The sequence below is a fragment of the Phyllobates terribilis genome, unplaced genomic scaffold, assembly GCF_046119375.1.
Source record: "Phyllobates terribilis strain yellow unplaced genomic scaffold, ASM4611937v1 Scaffold_236__1_contigs__length_3049075, whole genome shotgun sequence".
Taxonomy (NCBI): domain Eukaryota; kingdom Metazoa; phylum Chordata; class Amphibia; order Anura; family Dendrobatidae; genus Phyllobates; species Phyllobates terribilis.
The window spans coordinates 2,388,239-2,400,651 of NW_027362996.1; the positions used below are offsets into that span (position 1 = coordinate 2,388,239).

General features: G+C 45.4%; 10 non-coding genes across 10 annotated transcripts; all 10 read left to right on the plus strand.

Annotated features, from left to right (window-relative positions):
- Window positions 1–403: 403 nt before the first annotated feature.
- Window positions 404–594, plus strand: LOC141215920 (U2 spliceosomal RNA). Its single transcript, XR_012284971.1, has one exon. It is a non-coding gene; the product is annotated as a U2 spliceosomal RNA (small nuclear RNA).
- A 1,121-nt stretch (window positions 595–1,715) lies between these two features.
- On the plus strand, window positions 1,716–1,906 carry LOC141215921 (U2 spliceosomal RNA). Its single transcript, XR_012284972.1, has one exon. It is a non-coding gene; the product is annotated as a U2 spliceosomal RNA (small nuclear RNA).
- A 1,120-nt stretch (window positions 1,907–3,026) lies between these two features.
- On the plus strand, window positions 3,027–3,217 carry LOC141216433 (U2 spliceosomal RNA). The gene has a single exon (XR_012285467.1). It is a non-coding gene; the product is annotated as a U2 spliceosomal RNA (small nuclear RNA).
- A 1,121-nt stretch (window positions 3,218–4,338) lies between these two features.
- LOC141215922 (U2 spliceosomal RNA) lies at window positions 4,339–4,529 on the plus strand. The gene has a single exon (XR_012284973.1). It is a non-coding gene; the product is annotated as a U2 spliceosomal RNA (small nuclear RNA).
- A 1,120-nt stretch (window positions 4,530–5,649) lies between these two features.
- LOC141215923 (U2 spliceosomal RNA) lies at window positions 5,650–5,840 on the plus strand. The gene has a single exon (XR_012284974.1). It is a non-coding gene; the product is annotated as a U2 spliceosomal RNA (small nuclear RNA).
- A 1,120-nt stretch (window positions 5,841–6,960) lies between these two features.
- On the plus strand, window positions 6,961–7,151 carry LOC141216479 (U2 spliceosomal RNA). The gene has a single exon (XR_012285511.1). It is a non-coding gene; the product is annotated as a U2 spliceosomal RNA (small nuclear RNA).
- Window positions 7,152–8,272: 1,121 nt separating this feature from the next.
- On the plus strand, window positions 8,273–8,463 carry LOC141216368 (U2 spliceosomal RNA). The gene has a single exon (XR_012285404.1). It is a non-coding gene; the product is annotated as a U2 spliceosomal RNA (small nuclear RNA).
- A 1,120-nt stretch (window positions 8,464–9,583) lies between these two features.
- LOC141215924 (U2 spliceosomal RNA) lies at window positions 9,584–9,774 on the plus strand. Its single transcript, XR_012284975.1, has one exon. It is a non-coding gene; the product is annotated as a U2 spliceosomal RNA (small nuclear RNA).
- Window positions 9,775–10,895: 1,121 nt separating this feature from the next.
- LOC141215925 (U2 spliceosomal RNA) lies at window positions 10,896–11,086 on the plus strand. Its single transcript, XR_012284976.1, has one exon. It is a non-coding gene; the product is annotated as a U2 spliceosomal RNA (small nuclear RNA).
- A 1,119-nt stretch (window positions 11,087–12,205) lies between these two features.
- LOC141216548 (U2 spliceosomal RNA) lies at window positions 12,206–12,396 on the plus strand. The gene has a single exon (XR_012285577.1). It is a non-coding gene; the product is annotated as a U2 spliceosomal RNA (small nuclear RNA).
- The last annotated feature ends 17 nt before the right edge of the window (window positions 12,397–12,413 follow it).

Below are 12,413 nucleotides of genomic sequence, written 5' to 3' on the forward strand. Positions count from 1 at the left end.
CTCTGAGCCTTTATATACCTGCGCACAGCAGCAGCCACCTTCAGTCTGCTGCTGGACAGCCAGCAGCAGCAGCAGCAGGAGAGGTAATTAATCAGCAACCCTCCTGCTAAGGGTAGACAGCTGCTCGTTCCACCCCCCCCCCCGCCTTAATTGGTTCTCCTCCCTTCCAACGGTGTTGAGGCGGGTGGGAACAGCCGGGGGTTGAGGGTACTGTGCTAAAAGAGGTGGAGTTATGCAGATCTAAGACGCGTGGATTGCAGCAGCAGCAAGCCGAAAAGTGCAGGCATGTGAGGGATCTAGAGGTTGACAGCATGTCTTCTTAACGGGAGTCCAGGTGGCCATCTCCACAAATGGACTTTTCAGAATCCTTGGGTGGCACCGTAGTCGGAAACCAATTCTGGTTATCGCTTCTCGGCCTTTTGGCTAAGATCAAGTGTAGTATCTGTTCTTATCAGTTTAATATCTGATACGTCCCCTATCTGGGGACCATATATTAAATGGATTTTTAGAACAGGGAGATGGAAAAAGAGCTTGCTCTGTCCACTCCACGCATTGACCTGGTATTGCAGTATCTCCAGGACCGGTGCACCCCTTCTTTAATGCAGTTTCTAAAATCAGAAAGAATTGAATTCAATGCTTTTTGTTCATTTTGCTTGTTTGTCGGATTTTGGGATGGACTCTTTGGCTTTGCTTTTCTTCTCCTCATTGGATTTTTCATGTTAAAAGTTGCAGAAGCCAGATGACAAGCTCATTTTGGTTCAACTTCAGCAACTGTGCATTGCATTGCCATGTAAAGTAATGTAATGCAATGCTATCTATCTAGCTCTCCCTCTATACTTCCTTTTGGATAAACAGACATATTAGGCAAGCATTTTGGAGCTTTCACCTAAATAACTACAGGTGGTGAGATAAGCTGCACAATATAATTGACCTTTCAGTATATTGTTGCACACACACCATCTATTTAGCAAATGCCCTTGTTATCAACAGCAGCCTTTTAAACTCACCTGAGCTAACAGGTATGTCAGCTGGTTACTCTGCTGCGCTTAAAATTTCTTTTTTGGTTTGCTACAATGCCTTTTCTGAAACGTTGTCTCCCTCTGCTGGAACACTGACTTCTTTCATTTAATGCCTGCAGACTATAAAAGAGAAACCAACCCAAAAAGTTTGGTTGATTAGTCTGTGGCATTCTTTTAAACTGTTGCTTATGGCGGTCTCTGTGAGCTTCCCAGTGACATTCAGCCATCCAGGTATCCCGCCTGCAGTAGACGGAATGTGGCAATGGAACGCTGGCTGCACGTGTCATAATAGGCTCTGAGCCTTTATATACCTGCGCACAGCAGCAGCCACCTTCAGTCTGCTGCTGGACAGCCAGCAGCAGCAGCAGCAGGAGAGGTAATTAATCAGCAACCCTCCTGCTAAGGGTAGACAGCTGCTCGTTCCACCCCCCCCCCCGGATTAATTGGTTCTCCTCCCTTCCAACGGTGTTGAGGCGGGTGGGAACAGCCGGGGGTTGAGGGTACTGTGCTAAAAGAGGTGGAGTTATGCAGATCTAAGACGCGTGGATTGCAGCAGCAGCAAGCCGAAAAGTGCAGGCATGTGAGGGATCTAGAGGTTGACAGCATGTCTTCTTAACGGGAGTCCAGGTGGCCATCTCCACAAATGGACTTTTCAGAATCCTTGGGTGGCACCGTAGTCGGAAACCAATTCTGGTTATCGCTTCTCGGCCTTTTGGCTAAGATCAAGTGTAGTATCTGTTCTTATCAGTTTAATATCTGATACGTCCCCTATCTGGGGACCATATATTAAATGGATTTTTAGAACAGGGAGATGGAAAAAGAGCTTGCTCTGTCCACTCCACGCATTGACCTGGTATTGCAGTATCTCCAGGACCGGTGCACCCCTTCTTTAATGCAGTTTCTAAAATCAGAAAGAATTGAATTCAATGCTTTTTGTTCATTTTGCTTGTTTGTCGGATTTTGGGATGGACTCTTTGGCTTTGCTTTTCTTCTCCTCATTGGATTTTTCATGTTAAAAGTTGCAGAAGCCAGATGACAAGCTCATTTTGGTTCAACTTCAGCAACTGTGCATTGCATTGCCATGTAATGTAATGTAATGCAATGCTATCTATCTAGCTCTCCCTCTATACTTCCTTTTGGATAAACAGACATATTAGGCAAGCATTTTGGAGCTTTCACCTAAATAACTACAGGTGGTGAGATAAGCTGCACAATATAATTGACCTTTCAGTATATTGTTGCACACACACCATCTATTTAGCAAATGCCCTTGTTATCAACAGCAGCCTTTTAAACTCACCTGAGCTAACAGGTATGTGAGCTGGTTACTCTGCTGCGCTTAAAATTTCTTTTTTGGTTTGCTACAATGCCTTTTCTGAAACGTTGTCTCCCTCTGCTGGAACACTGACTTCTTTCATTTAATGCCTGCAGACTATAAAAGAGAAACCAACCCAAAAAGTTTGGTTGATTAGTCTGTGGCATTCTTTTAAACTGTTGCTTATGGCGGTCTCTGTGAGCTTCTCAGTGACATTCAGCCATCCAGGTATCCCGCCTGCATTAGACGGAATGTGGCAATGGAACGCTGGCTGCGCGTGTCATAATAGGCTCTGAGCCTTTATATACCTGCGCACAGCAGCAGCCACCTTCAGTCTGCTGCTGGACAGCCAGCAGCAGCAGCAGCAGGAGAGGTAATTAATCAGCAACCCTCCTGCTAAGGGTAGACAGCTGCTCGTTCCACCCCCCCCCCGCCTTAATTGGTTCTCCTCCCTTCCAACGGTGTTGAGGCGGGTGGGAACAGCCGGGGGTTGAGGGTACTGTGCTAAAAGAGGTGGAGTTATGCAGATCTAAGACGCGTGGATTGCAGCAGCAGCAAGCCGAAAAGTGCAGGCATGTGAGGGATCTAGAGGTTGACAGCATGTCTTCTTAACGGGAGTCCAGGTGGCCATCTCCACAAATGGACTTTTCAGAATCCTTGGGTGGCACCGTAGTCGGAAACCAATTCTGGTTATCGCTTCTCGGCCTTTTGGCTAAGATCAAGTGTAGTATCTGTTCTTATCAGTTTAATATCTGATACGTCCCCTATCTGGGGACCATATATTAAATGGATTTCTAGAACAGGGAGATGGAAAAAGAGCTTGCTCTGTCCACTCCACGCATTGACCTGGTATTGCAGTATCTCCAGGACCGGTGCACCCCTTCTTTAATGCAGTTTCTAAAATCAGAAAGAATTGAATTCAATGCTTTTTGTTCATTTTGCTTGTTTGTCGGATTTTGGGATGGACTCTTTGGCTTTGCTTTTCTTCTCCTCATTGGATTTTTCATGTTAAAAGTTGCAGAAGCCAGATGACAAGCTCATTTTGGTTCAACTTCAGCAACTGTGCATTGCATTGCCATGTAATGTAATGTAATGCAATGCTATCTATCTAGCTCTCCCTCTATACTTCCTTTTGGATAAACAGACATATTAGGCAAGCATTTTGGAGCTTTCACCTAAATAACTACAGGTGGTGAGATAAGCTGCACAATATAATTGACCTTTCAGTATATTGTTGCACACACACCATCTATTTAGCAAATGCCCTTGTTATCAACAGCAGCCTTTTAAACTCACCTGAGCTAACAGGTATGTGAGCTGGTTACTCTGCTGCGCTTAAAATTTCTTTTTTGGTTTGCTACAATGCCTTTTCTGAAACGTTGTCTCCCTCTGCTGGAACACTGACTTCTTTCATTTAATGCCTGCAGACTATAAAAGAGAAACCAACCCAAAAAGTTTGGTTGATTAGTCTGTGGCATTCTTTTAAACTGTTGCTTATGGCGGTCTCTGTGAGCTGCTCAGTGACATTCAGCCATCCAGGTATCCCGCCTGCAGTAGACGGAATGTGGCAATGGAACGCTGGCTGCGCGTGTCATAATAGGCTCTGAGCCTTTATATACCTGCGCACAGCAGCAGCCACCTTCAGTCTGCTGCTGGACAGCCAGCAGCAGCAGCAGCAGGAGAGGTAATTAATCAGCAACCCTCCTGCTAAGGGTAGACAGCTGCTCGTTCCACCCCCCCCCCCGCCTTAATTGGTTCTCCTCCCTTCCAACGGTGTTGAGGCGGGTGGGAACAGCCGGGGGTTGAGGGTACTGTGCTAAAAGAGGTGGAGTTATGCAGATCTAAAACGCGTGGATTGCAGCAGCAGCAAGCCGAAAAGTGCAGGCATGTGAGGGATCTAGAGGTTGACAGCATGTCTTCTTAACGGGAGTCCAGGTGGCCATCTCCACAAATGGACTTTTCAGAATCCTTGGGTGGCACCGTAGTCGGAAACCAATTCTGGTTATCGCTTCTCGGCCTTTTGGCTAAGATCAAGTGTAGTATCTGTTCTTATCAGTTTAATATCTGATACGTCCCCTATCTGGGGACCATATATTAAATGGATTTTTAGAACAGGGAGATGGAAAAAGAGCTTGCTCTGTCCACTCCACGCATTGACCTGGTATTGCAGTATCTCCAGGACCGGTGCACCCCTTCTTTAATGCAGTTTCTAAAATCAGAAAGAATTGAATTCAATGCTTTTTGTTCATTTTGCTTGTTTGTCGGATTTTGGGATGGACTCTTTGGCTTTGCTTTTCTTCTCCTGATTGGATTTTTCATGTTAAAAGTTGCAGAAGCCAGATGACAAGCTCATTTTGGTTCAACTTCAGCAACTGTGCATTGCATTGCCATGTAATGTAATGTAATGCAATGCTATCTATCTAGCTCTCCCTCTATACTTCCTTTTGGATAAACAGACATATTAGGCAAGCATTTTGGAGCTTTCACCTAAATAACTACAGGTGGTGAGATAAGCTGCACAATATAATTGACCTTTCAGTATATTGTTGCACACACACCATCTATTTAGCAAATGCCCTTGATATCAACTGCAGCCTTTTAAACTCACCTGAGCTAACAGGTATGTGAGCTGGTTACTCTGCTGCGCTTAAAATTTCTTTTTTGGTTTGCTACAATGCCTTTTCTGAAACGTTGTCTCCCTCTGCTGGAACACTGACTTCTTTCATTTAATGCCTGCAGACTATAAAAGAGAAACCAACCCAAAAAGTTTGGTTGATTAGTCTGTGGCATTCTTTTAAACTGTTGCTTATGGCGGTCTCTGTGAGCTTCTCAGTGACATTCAGCCATCCAGGTATCCCGCCTGCAGTAGACGGAATGTGGCAATGGAACGCTGGCTGCGCGTGTCATAATAGGCTCTGAGCCTTTATATACCTGCGCACAGCAGCAGCCACCTTCAGTCTGCTGCTGGACAGCCAGCAGCAGCAGCAGCAGGAGAGGTAATTAATCAGCAACCCTCCTGCTAAGGGTAGACAGCTGCTCGTTCCACCCCCCCCCCGCCTTAATTGGTTCTCCTCCCTTCCAACGGTGTTGAGGCGGGTGGGAACAGCCGGGGGTTGAGGGTACTGTGCTAAAAGAGGTGGAGTTATGCAGATCTAAGACGCGTGGATTGCAGCAGCAGCAAGCCGAAAAGTGCAGGCATGTGAGGGATCTAGAGGTTGACAGCATGTCTTCTTAACGGGAGTCCAGGTGGCCATCTCCACAAATGGACTTTTCAGAATCCTTGGGTGGCACCGTAGTCGGAAACCAATTCTGGTTATCGCTTCTCGGCCTTTTGGCTAAGATCAAGTGTAGTATCTGTTCTTATCAGTTTAATATCTGATACGTCCCCTATCTGGGGACCATATATTAAATGGATTTTTAGAACAGGGAGATGGAAAAAGAGCTTGCTCTGTCCACTCCACGCATTGACCTGGTATTGCAGTATCTCCAGGACCGGTGCACCCCTTCTTTAATGCAGTTTCTAAAATCAGAAAGAATTGAATTCAATGCTTTTTGTTCATTTTGCTTGTTTGTCGGATTTTGGGATGGACTCTTTGGCTTTGCTTTTCTTCTCCTCATTGGATTTTTCATGTTAAAAGTTGCAGAAGCCAGATGACAAGCTCATTTTGGTTCAACTTCAGCAACTGTGCATTGCATTGCCATGTAATGTAATGTAATGCAATGCTATCTATCTAGCTCTCCCTCTATACTTCCTTTTGGATAAACAGACATATTAGGCAAGCATTTTGGAGCTTTCACCTAAATAACTACAGGTGGTGAGATAAGCTGCACAATATAATTGACCTTTCAGTATATTGTTGCACACACACCATCTATTTAGCAAATGCCCTTGTTATCAACAGCAGCCTTTTAAACTCACCTGAGCTAACAGGTATGTGAGCTGGTTACTCTGCTGCGCTTAAAATTTCTTTTTTGGTTTGCTACAATGCCTTTTCTGAAACGTTGTCTCCCTCTGCTGGAACACTGACTTCTTTCATTTAATGCCTGCAGACTATAAAAGAGAAACCAACCCAAAAAGTTTGGTTGATTAGTCTGTGGCATTCTTTTAAACTGTTGCTTATGGCGGTCTCTGTGAGCTTCTCAGTGACATTCAGCCATCCAGGTATCCCGCCTGCAGTAGACGGAATGTGGCAATGGAACGCTGGCTGCGCGTGTCATAATAGGCTCTGAGCCTTTATATACCTGCGCACAGCAGCAGCCACCTTCAGTCTGCTGCTGGACAGCCAGCAGCAGCAGCAGCAGGAGAGGTAATTAATCAGCAACCCTCCTGCTAAGGGTAGACAGCTGCTCGTTCCACCCCCCCCCCGCCTTAATTGGTTCTCCTCCCTTCCAACGGTGTTGAGGCGGGTGGGAACAGCCGGGGGTTGAGGGTACTGTGCTAAAAGAGGTGGAGTTATGCAGATCTAAAACGCGTGGATTGCAGCAGCAGCAAGCCGAAAAGTGCAGGCATGTGAGGGATCTAGAGGTTGACAGCATGTCTTCTTAACGGGAGTCCAGGTGGCCATCTCCACAAATGGACTTTTCAGAATCCTTAGGTGGCACCGTAGTCGGAAACCAATTCTGGTTATCGCTTCTCGGCCTTTTGGCTAAGATCAAGTGTAGTATCTGTTCTTATCAGTTTAATATCTGATACGTCCCCTATCTGGGGACCATATATTAAATGGATTTTTAGAACAGGGAGATGGAAAAAGAGCTTGCTCTGTCCACTCCACGCATTGACCTGGTATTGCAGTATCTCCAGGATCGGTGCACCCCTTCTTTAATGCAGTTTCTAAAATCAGAAAGAATTGAATTCAATGCTTTTTGTTCATTTTGCTTGTTTGTCGGATTTTGGGATGGACTCTTTGGCTTTGCTTTTCTTCTCCTCATTGGATTTTTCATGTTAAAAGTTGCAGAAGCCAGATGACAAGCTCATTTTGGTTCAACTTCAGCAACTGTGCATTGCATTGCCATGTAATGTAATGTAATGCAATGCTATCTATCTAGCTCTCCCTCTATACTTCCTTTTGGATAAACAGACATATTAGGCAAGCATTTTGGAGCTCTCACCTAAATAACTACAGGTGGTGAGATAAGCTGCACAATATAATTGACCTTTCAGTATATTGTTGCACACACACCATCTATTTAGCAAATGCCCTTGTTATCAACAGCAACCTTTTAAACTCACCTGAGCTAACAGGTATGTGAGCTGGTTACTCTGCTGAGCTTAAAATTTCTTTTTTGGTTTGCTACAATGCCTTTTCTGAAACGTTGTCTCCCTCTGCTGGAACACTGACTTCTTTCATTTAATGCCTGCAGACTATAAAAGAGAAACCAATCCAAAAAGTTTGGTTGATTAGTCTGTGGCATTCTTTTAAACTGTTGCTTATGGCGGTCTCTGTGAGCTTCTCAGTGACATTCAGCCATCCAGGTATCCCGCCTGCAGTAGACGGAATGTGGCAATGGAACGCTGGCTGCGCGTGTCATAATAGGCTCTGAGCCTTTATATACCTGCGCACAGCAGCAGCCACCTTCAGTCTGCTGCTGGACAGCCAGCAGCAGCAGCAGCAGGAGAGGTAATTAATCAGCAACCCTCCTGCTAAGGGTAGACAGCTGCTCGTTCCACCCCCCCCCCCGCCTTAATTGGTTCTCCTCCCTTGCAACGGTGTTGAGGCGGGTGGGAACAGCCGGGGGTTGAGGGTACTGTGCTAAAAGAGGTGGAGTTATGCAGATCTAAAACGCGTGGATTGCAGCAGCAGCAAGCCGAAAAGTGCAGGCATGTGAGGGATCTAGAGGTTGACAGCATGTCTTCTTAACGGGAGTCCAGGTGGCCATCTCCACAAATGGACTTTTCAGAATCCTTGGGTGGCACCGTAGTCGGAAACCAATTCTGGTTATCGCTTCTCAGCCTTTTGGCTAAGATCAAGTGTAGTATCTGTTCTTATCAGTTTAATATCTGATACGTCCCCTATCTGGGGACCATATATTAAATGGATTTTTAGAACAGGGAGATGGAAAAAGAGCTTGCTCTGTCCACTCCACGCATTGACCTGGTATTGCAGTATCTCCAGGACCGGTGCACCCCTTCTTTAATGCAGTTTCTAAAATCAGAAAGAATTGAATTCAATGCTTTTTGTTCATTTTGCTTGTTTGTCGGATTTTGGGATGGACTCTTTGGCTTTGCTTTTCTTCTCCTCATTGGATTTTTCATGTTAAAAGTTGCAGAAGCCAGATGACAAGCTCATTTTGGTTCAACTTCAGCAACTGTGCATTGCATTGCCATGTAATGTAATGTAATGCAATGCTATCTATCTAGCTCTCCCTCTATACTTCCTTTTGGATAAACAGACATATTAGGCAAGCATTTTGGAGCTTTCACCTAAATAACTACAGGTGGTGAGATAAGCTGCACAATATAATTGACCTTTCAGTATATTGTTGCACACACACCATCTATTTAGCAAATGCCCTTGTTATCAACAGCAGCCTTTTAAACTCACCTGAGCTAACAGGTATGTGAGCTGGTTACTCTGCTGCGCTTAAAATTTCTTTTTTGGTTTGCTACAATGCCTTTTCTGAAACGTTGTCTCCCTCTGCTGGAACACTGACTTCTTTCATTTAATGCCTGCAGACTATAAAAGAGAAACCAACCCAAAAAGTTTGGTTGATTAGTCTGTGGCATTCTTTTAAACTGTTGCTTATGGCGGTCTCTGTGAGCTTCTCAGTGACATTCAGCCATCCAGGTATCCCGCCTGCAGTAGACGGAATGTGGCAATGGAACGCTGGCTGCGCGTGTCATAATAGGCTCTGAGCCTTTATATACCTGCGCACAGCAGCAGCCACCTTCAGTCTGCTGCTGGACAGCCAGCAGCAGCAGCAGCAGGAGAGGTAATTAATCAGCAACCCTCCTGCTAAGGGTAGACAGCTGCTCGTTCCACCCCCCCCCCGCCTTAATTGGTTCTCCTCCCTTCCAACGGTGTTGAGGCGGGTGGGAACAGCCGGGGGTTGAGGGTACTGTGCTAAAAGAGGTGGAGTTATGCAGATCTAAAACGCGTGGATTGCAGCAGCAGCAAGCCGAAAAGTGCAGGCATGTGAGGGATCTAGAGGTTGACAGCATGTCTTCTTAACGGGAGTCCAGGTGGCCATCTCCACAAATGGACTTTTCAGAATCCTTGGGTGGCACCGTAGTCGGAAACCAATTCTGGTTATCGCTTCTCGGCCTTTTGGCTAAGATCAAGTGTAGTATCTGTTCTTATCAGTTTAATATCTGATACGTCCCCTATCTGGGGACCATATATTAAATGGATTTTTAGAACAGGGAGATGGAAAAAGAGCTTGCTCTGTCCACTCCACGCATTGACCTGGTATTGCAGTATCTCCAGGACCGGTGCACCCCTTCTTTAATGCAGTTTCTAAAATCAGAAAGAATTGAATTCAATGCTTTTTGTTCATTTTGCTTGTTTGTCGGATTTTGGGATGGACTCTTTGGCTTTGCTTTTCTTCTCCTGATTGGATTTTTCATGTTAAAAGTTGCAGAAGCCAGATGACAAGCTCATTTTGGTTCAACTTCAGCAACTGTGCATTGCATTGCCATGTAATGTAATGTAATGCAATGCTATCTATCTAGCTCTCCCTCTATACTTCCTTTTGGATAAACAGACATATTAGGCAAGCATTTTGGAGCTTTCACCTAAATAACTACAGGTGGTGAGATAAGCTGCACAATATAATTGACCTTTCAGTATATTGTTGCACACACACCATCTATTTAGCAAATGCCCTTGTTATCAACAGCAGCCTTTTAAACTCACCTGAGCTAACAGGTATGTGAGCTGGTTACTCTGCTGCGCTTAAAATTTCTTTTTTGGTTTGCTACAATGCCTTTTCTGAAACGTTGTCTCCCTCTGCTGGAACACTGACTTCTTTCATTTAATGCCTGCAGACTATAAAAGAGAAACCAACCCAAAAAGTTTGGTTGATTAGTCTGTGGCATTCTTTTAAACTGTTGCTTATGGCGGTCTCTGTGAGCTGCTCAGTGACATTCAGCCATCCAGGTATCCCGCCTGCAGTAGACGGAATGTGGCAATGGAACGCTGGCTGCGCGTGTCATAATAGGCTCTGAGCCTTTATATACCTGCGCACAGCAGCAGCCACCTTCAGTCTGCTGCTGGACAGCCAGCAGCAGCAGCAGCAGGAGAGGTAATTAATCAGCAACCCTCCTGCTAAGGGTAGACAGCTGCTCGTTCCACCCCCCCCCCCGCCTTAATTGGTTCTCCTCCCTTCCAACGGTGTTGAGGCGGGTGGGAACAGCCGGGGGTTGAGGGTACTGTGCTAAAAGAGGTGGAGTTATGCAGATCTAAAACGCGTGGATTGCAGCAGCAGCAAGCCGAAAAGTGCAGGCATGTGAGGGATCTAGAGGTTGACAGCATGTCTTCTTAACGGGAGTCCAGGTGGCCATCTCCACAAATGAACTTTTCAGAATCCTTGGGTGGCACCGTAGTCGGAAACCAATTCTGGTTATCGCTTCTCGGCCTTTTGGCTAAGATCAAGTGTAGTATCTGTTCTTATCAGTTTAATATCTGATACGTCCCCTATCTGGGGACCATATATTAAATGGATTTTTAGAACAGGGAGATGGAAAAAGAGCTTGCTCTGTCCACTCCACGCATTGACCTGGTATTGCAGTATCTCCAGGACCGGTGCACCCCTTCTTTAATGCAGTTTCTAAAATCAGAAAGAATTGAATTCAATGCTTTTTGTTCATTTTGCTTGTTTGTCGGATTTTGGGATGGACTCTTTGGCTTTGCTTTTCTTCTCCTCATTGGATTTTTCATGTTAAAAGTTGCAGAAGCCAGATGACAAGCTCATTTTGGTTCAACTTCAGCAACTGTGCATTGCATTGCCATGTAATGTAATGTAATGCAATGCTATCTATCTAGCTCTCCCTCTATACTTCCTTTTGGATAAACAGACATATTAGGCAAGCATTTTGGAGCTTTCACCTAAATAACTACAGGTGGTGAGATAAGCTGCACAATATAATTGACCTTTCAGTATATTGTTGCACACACACCATCTATTTAGCAAATGCCCTTGTTATCAACAGCAGCCTTTTAAACTCACCTGAGCTAACAGGTATGTGAGCTGGTTACTCTGCTGCGCTTAAAATTTCTTTTTTGGTTTGCTACAATGCCTTTTCTGAAACGTTGTCTCCCTCTGCTGGAACACTGACTTCTTTCATTTAATGCCTGCAGACTATAAAAGAGAAACCAACCCAAAAAGTTTGGTTGATTAGTCTGTGGCATTCTTTTAAACTGTTGCTTATGGCGGTCTCTGTGAGCTTCTCAGTGACATTCAGCCATCCAGGTATCCCGCCTGCAGTAGACGGAATGTGGCAATGGAACGCTGGCTGCGCGTGTCATAATAGGCTCTGAGCCTTTATATACCTGCGCACAGCAGCAGCCACCTTCAGTCTGCTGCTGGACAGCCAGCAGCAGCAGCAGCAGGAGAGGTAATTAATCAGCAACCCTCCTGCTAAGGGTAGACAGCTGCTCGTTCCACCCCCCCCCGCCTTAATTGGTTCTCCTCCCTTCCAACGGTGTTGAGGCGGGTGGGAACAGCCGGGGGTTGAGGGTACTGTGCTAAAAGAGGTGGAGTTATGCAGATCTAAAACGCGTGGATTGCAGCAGCAGCAAGCCGAAAAGTGCAGGCATGTGAGGGATCTAGAGGTTGACAGCATGTCTTCTTAACGGGAGTCCAGGTGGCCATCTCCACAAATGGACTTTTCAGAATCCTTAGGTGGCACCGTAGTCGGAAACCAATTCTGGTTATCGCTTCTCGGCCTTTTGGCTAAGATCAAGTGTTGTATCTGTTCTTATCAGTTTAATATCTGATACGTCCCCTATCTGGGGACCATATATTAAATGGATTTTTAGAACAGGGAGATGGAAAAAGAGCTTGCTCTGTCCACTCCACGCATTGACCTGGTATTGCAGTATCTCCAGGACCGGTGCACCCCTTCTTTAATGCAGTTTCTA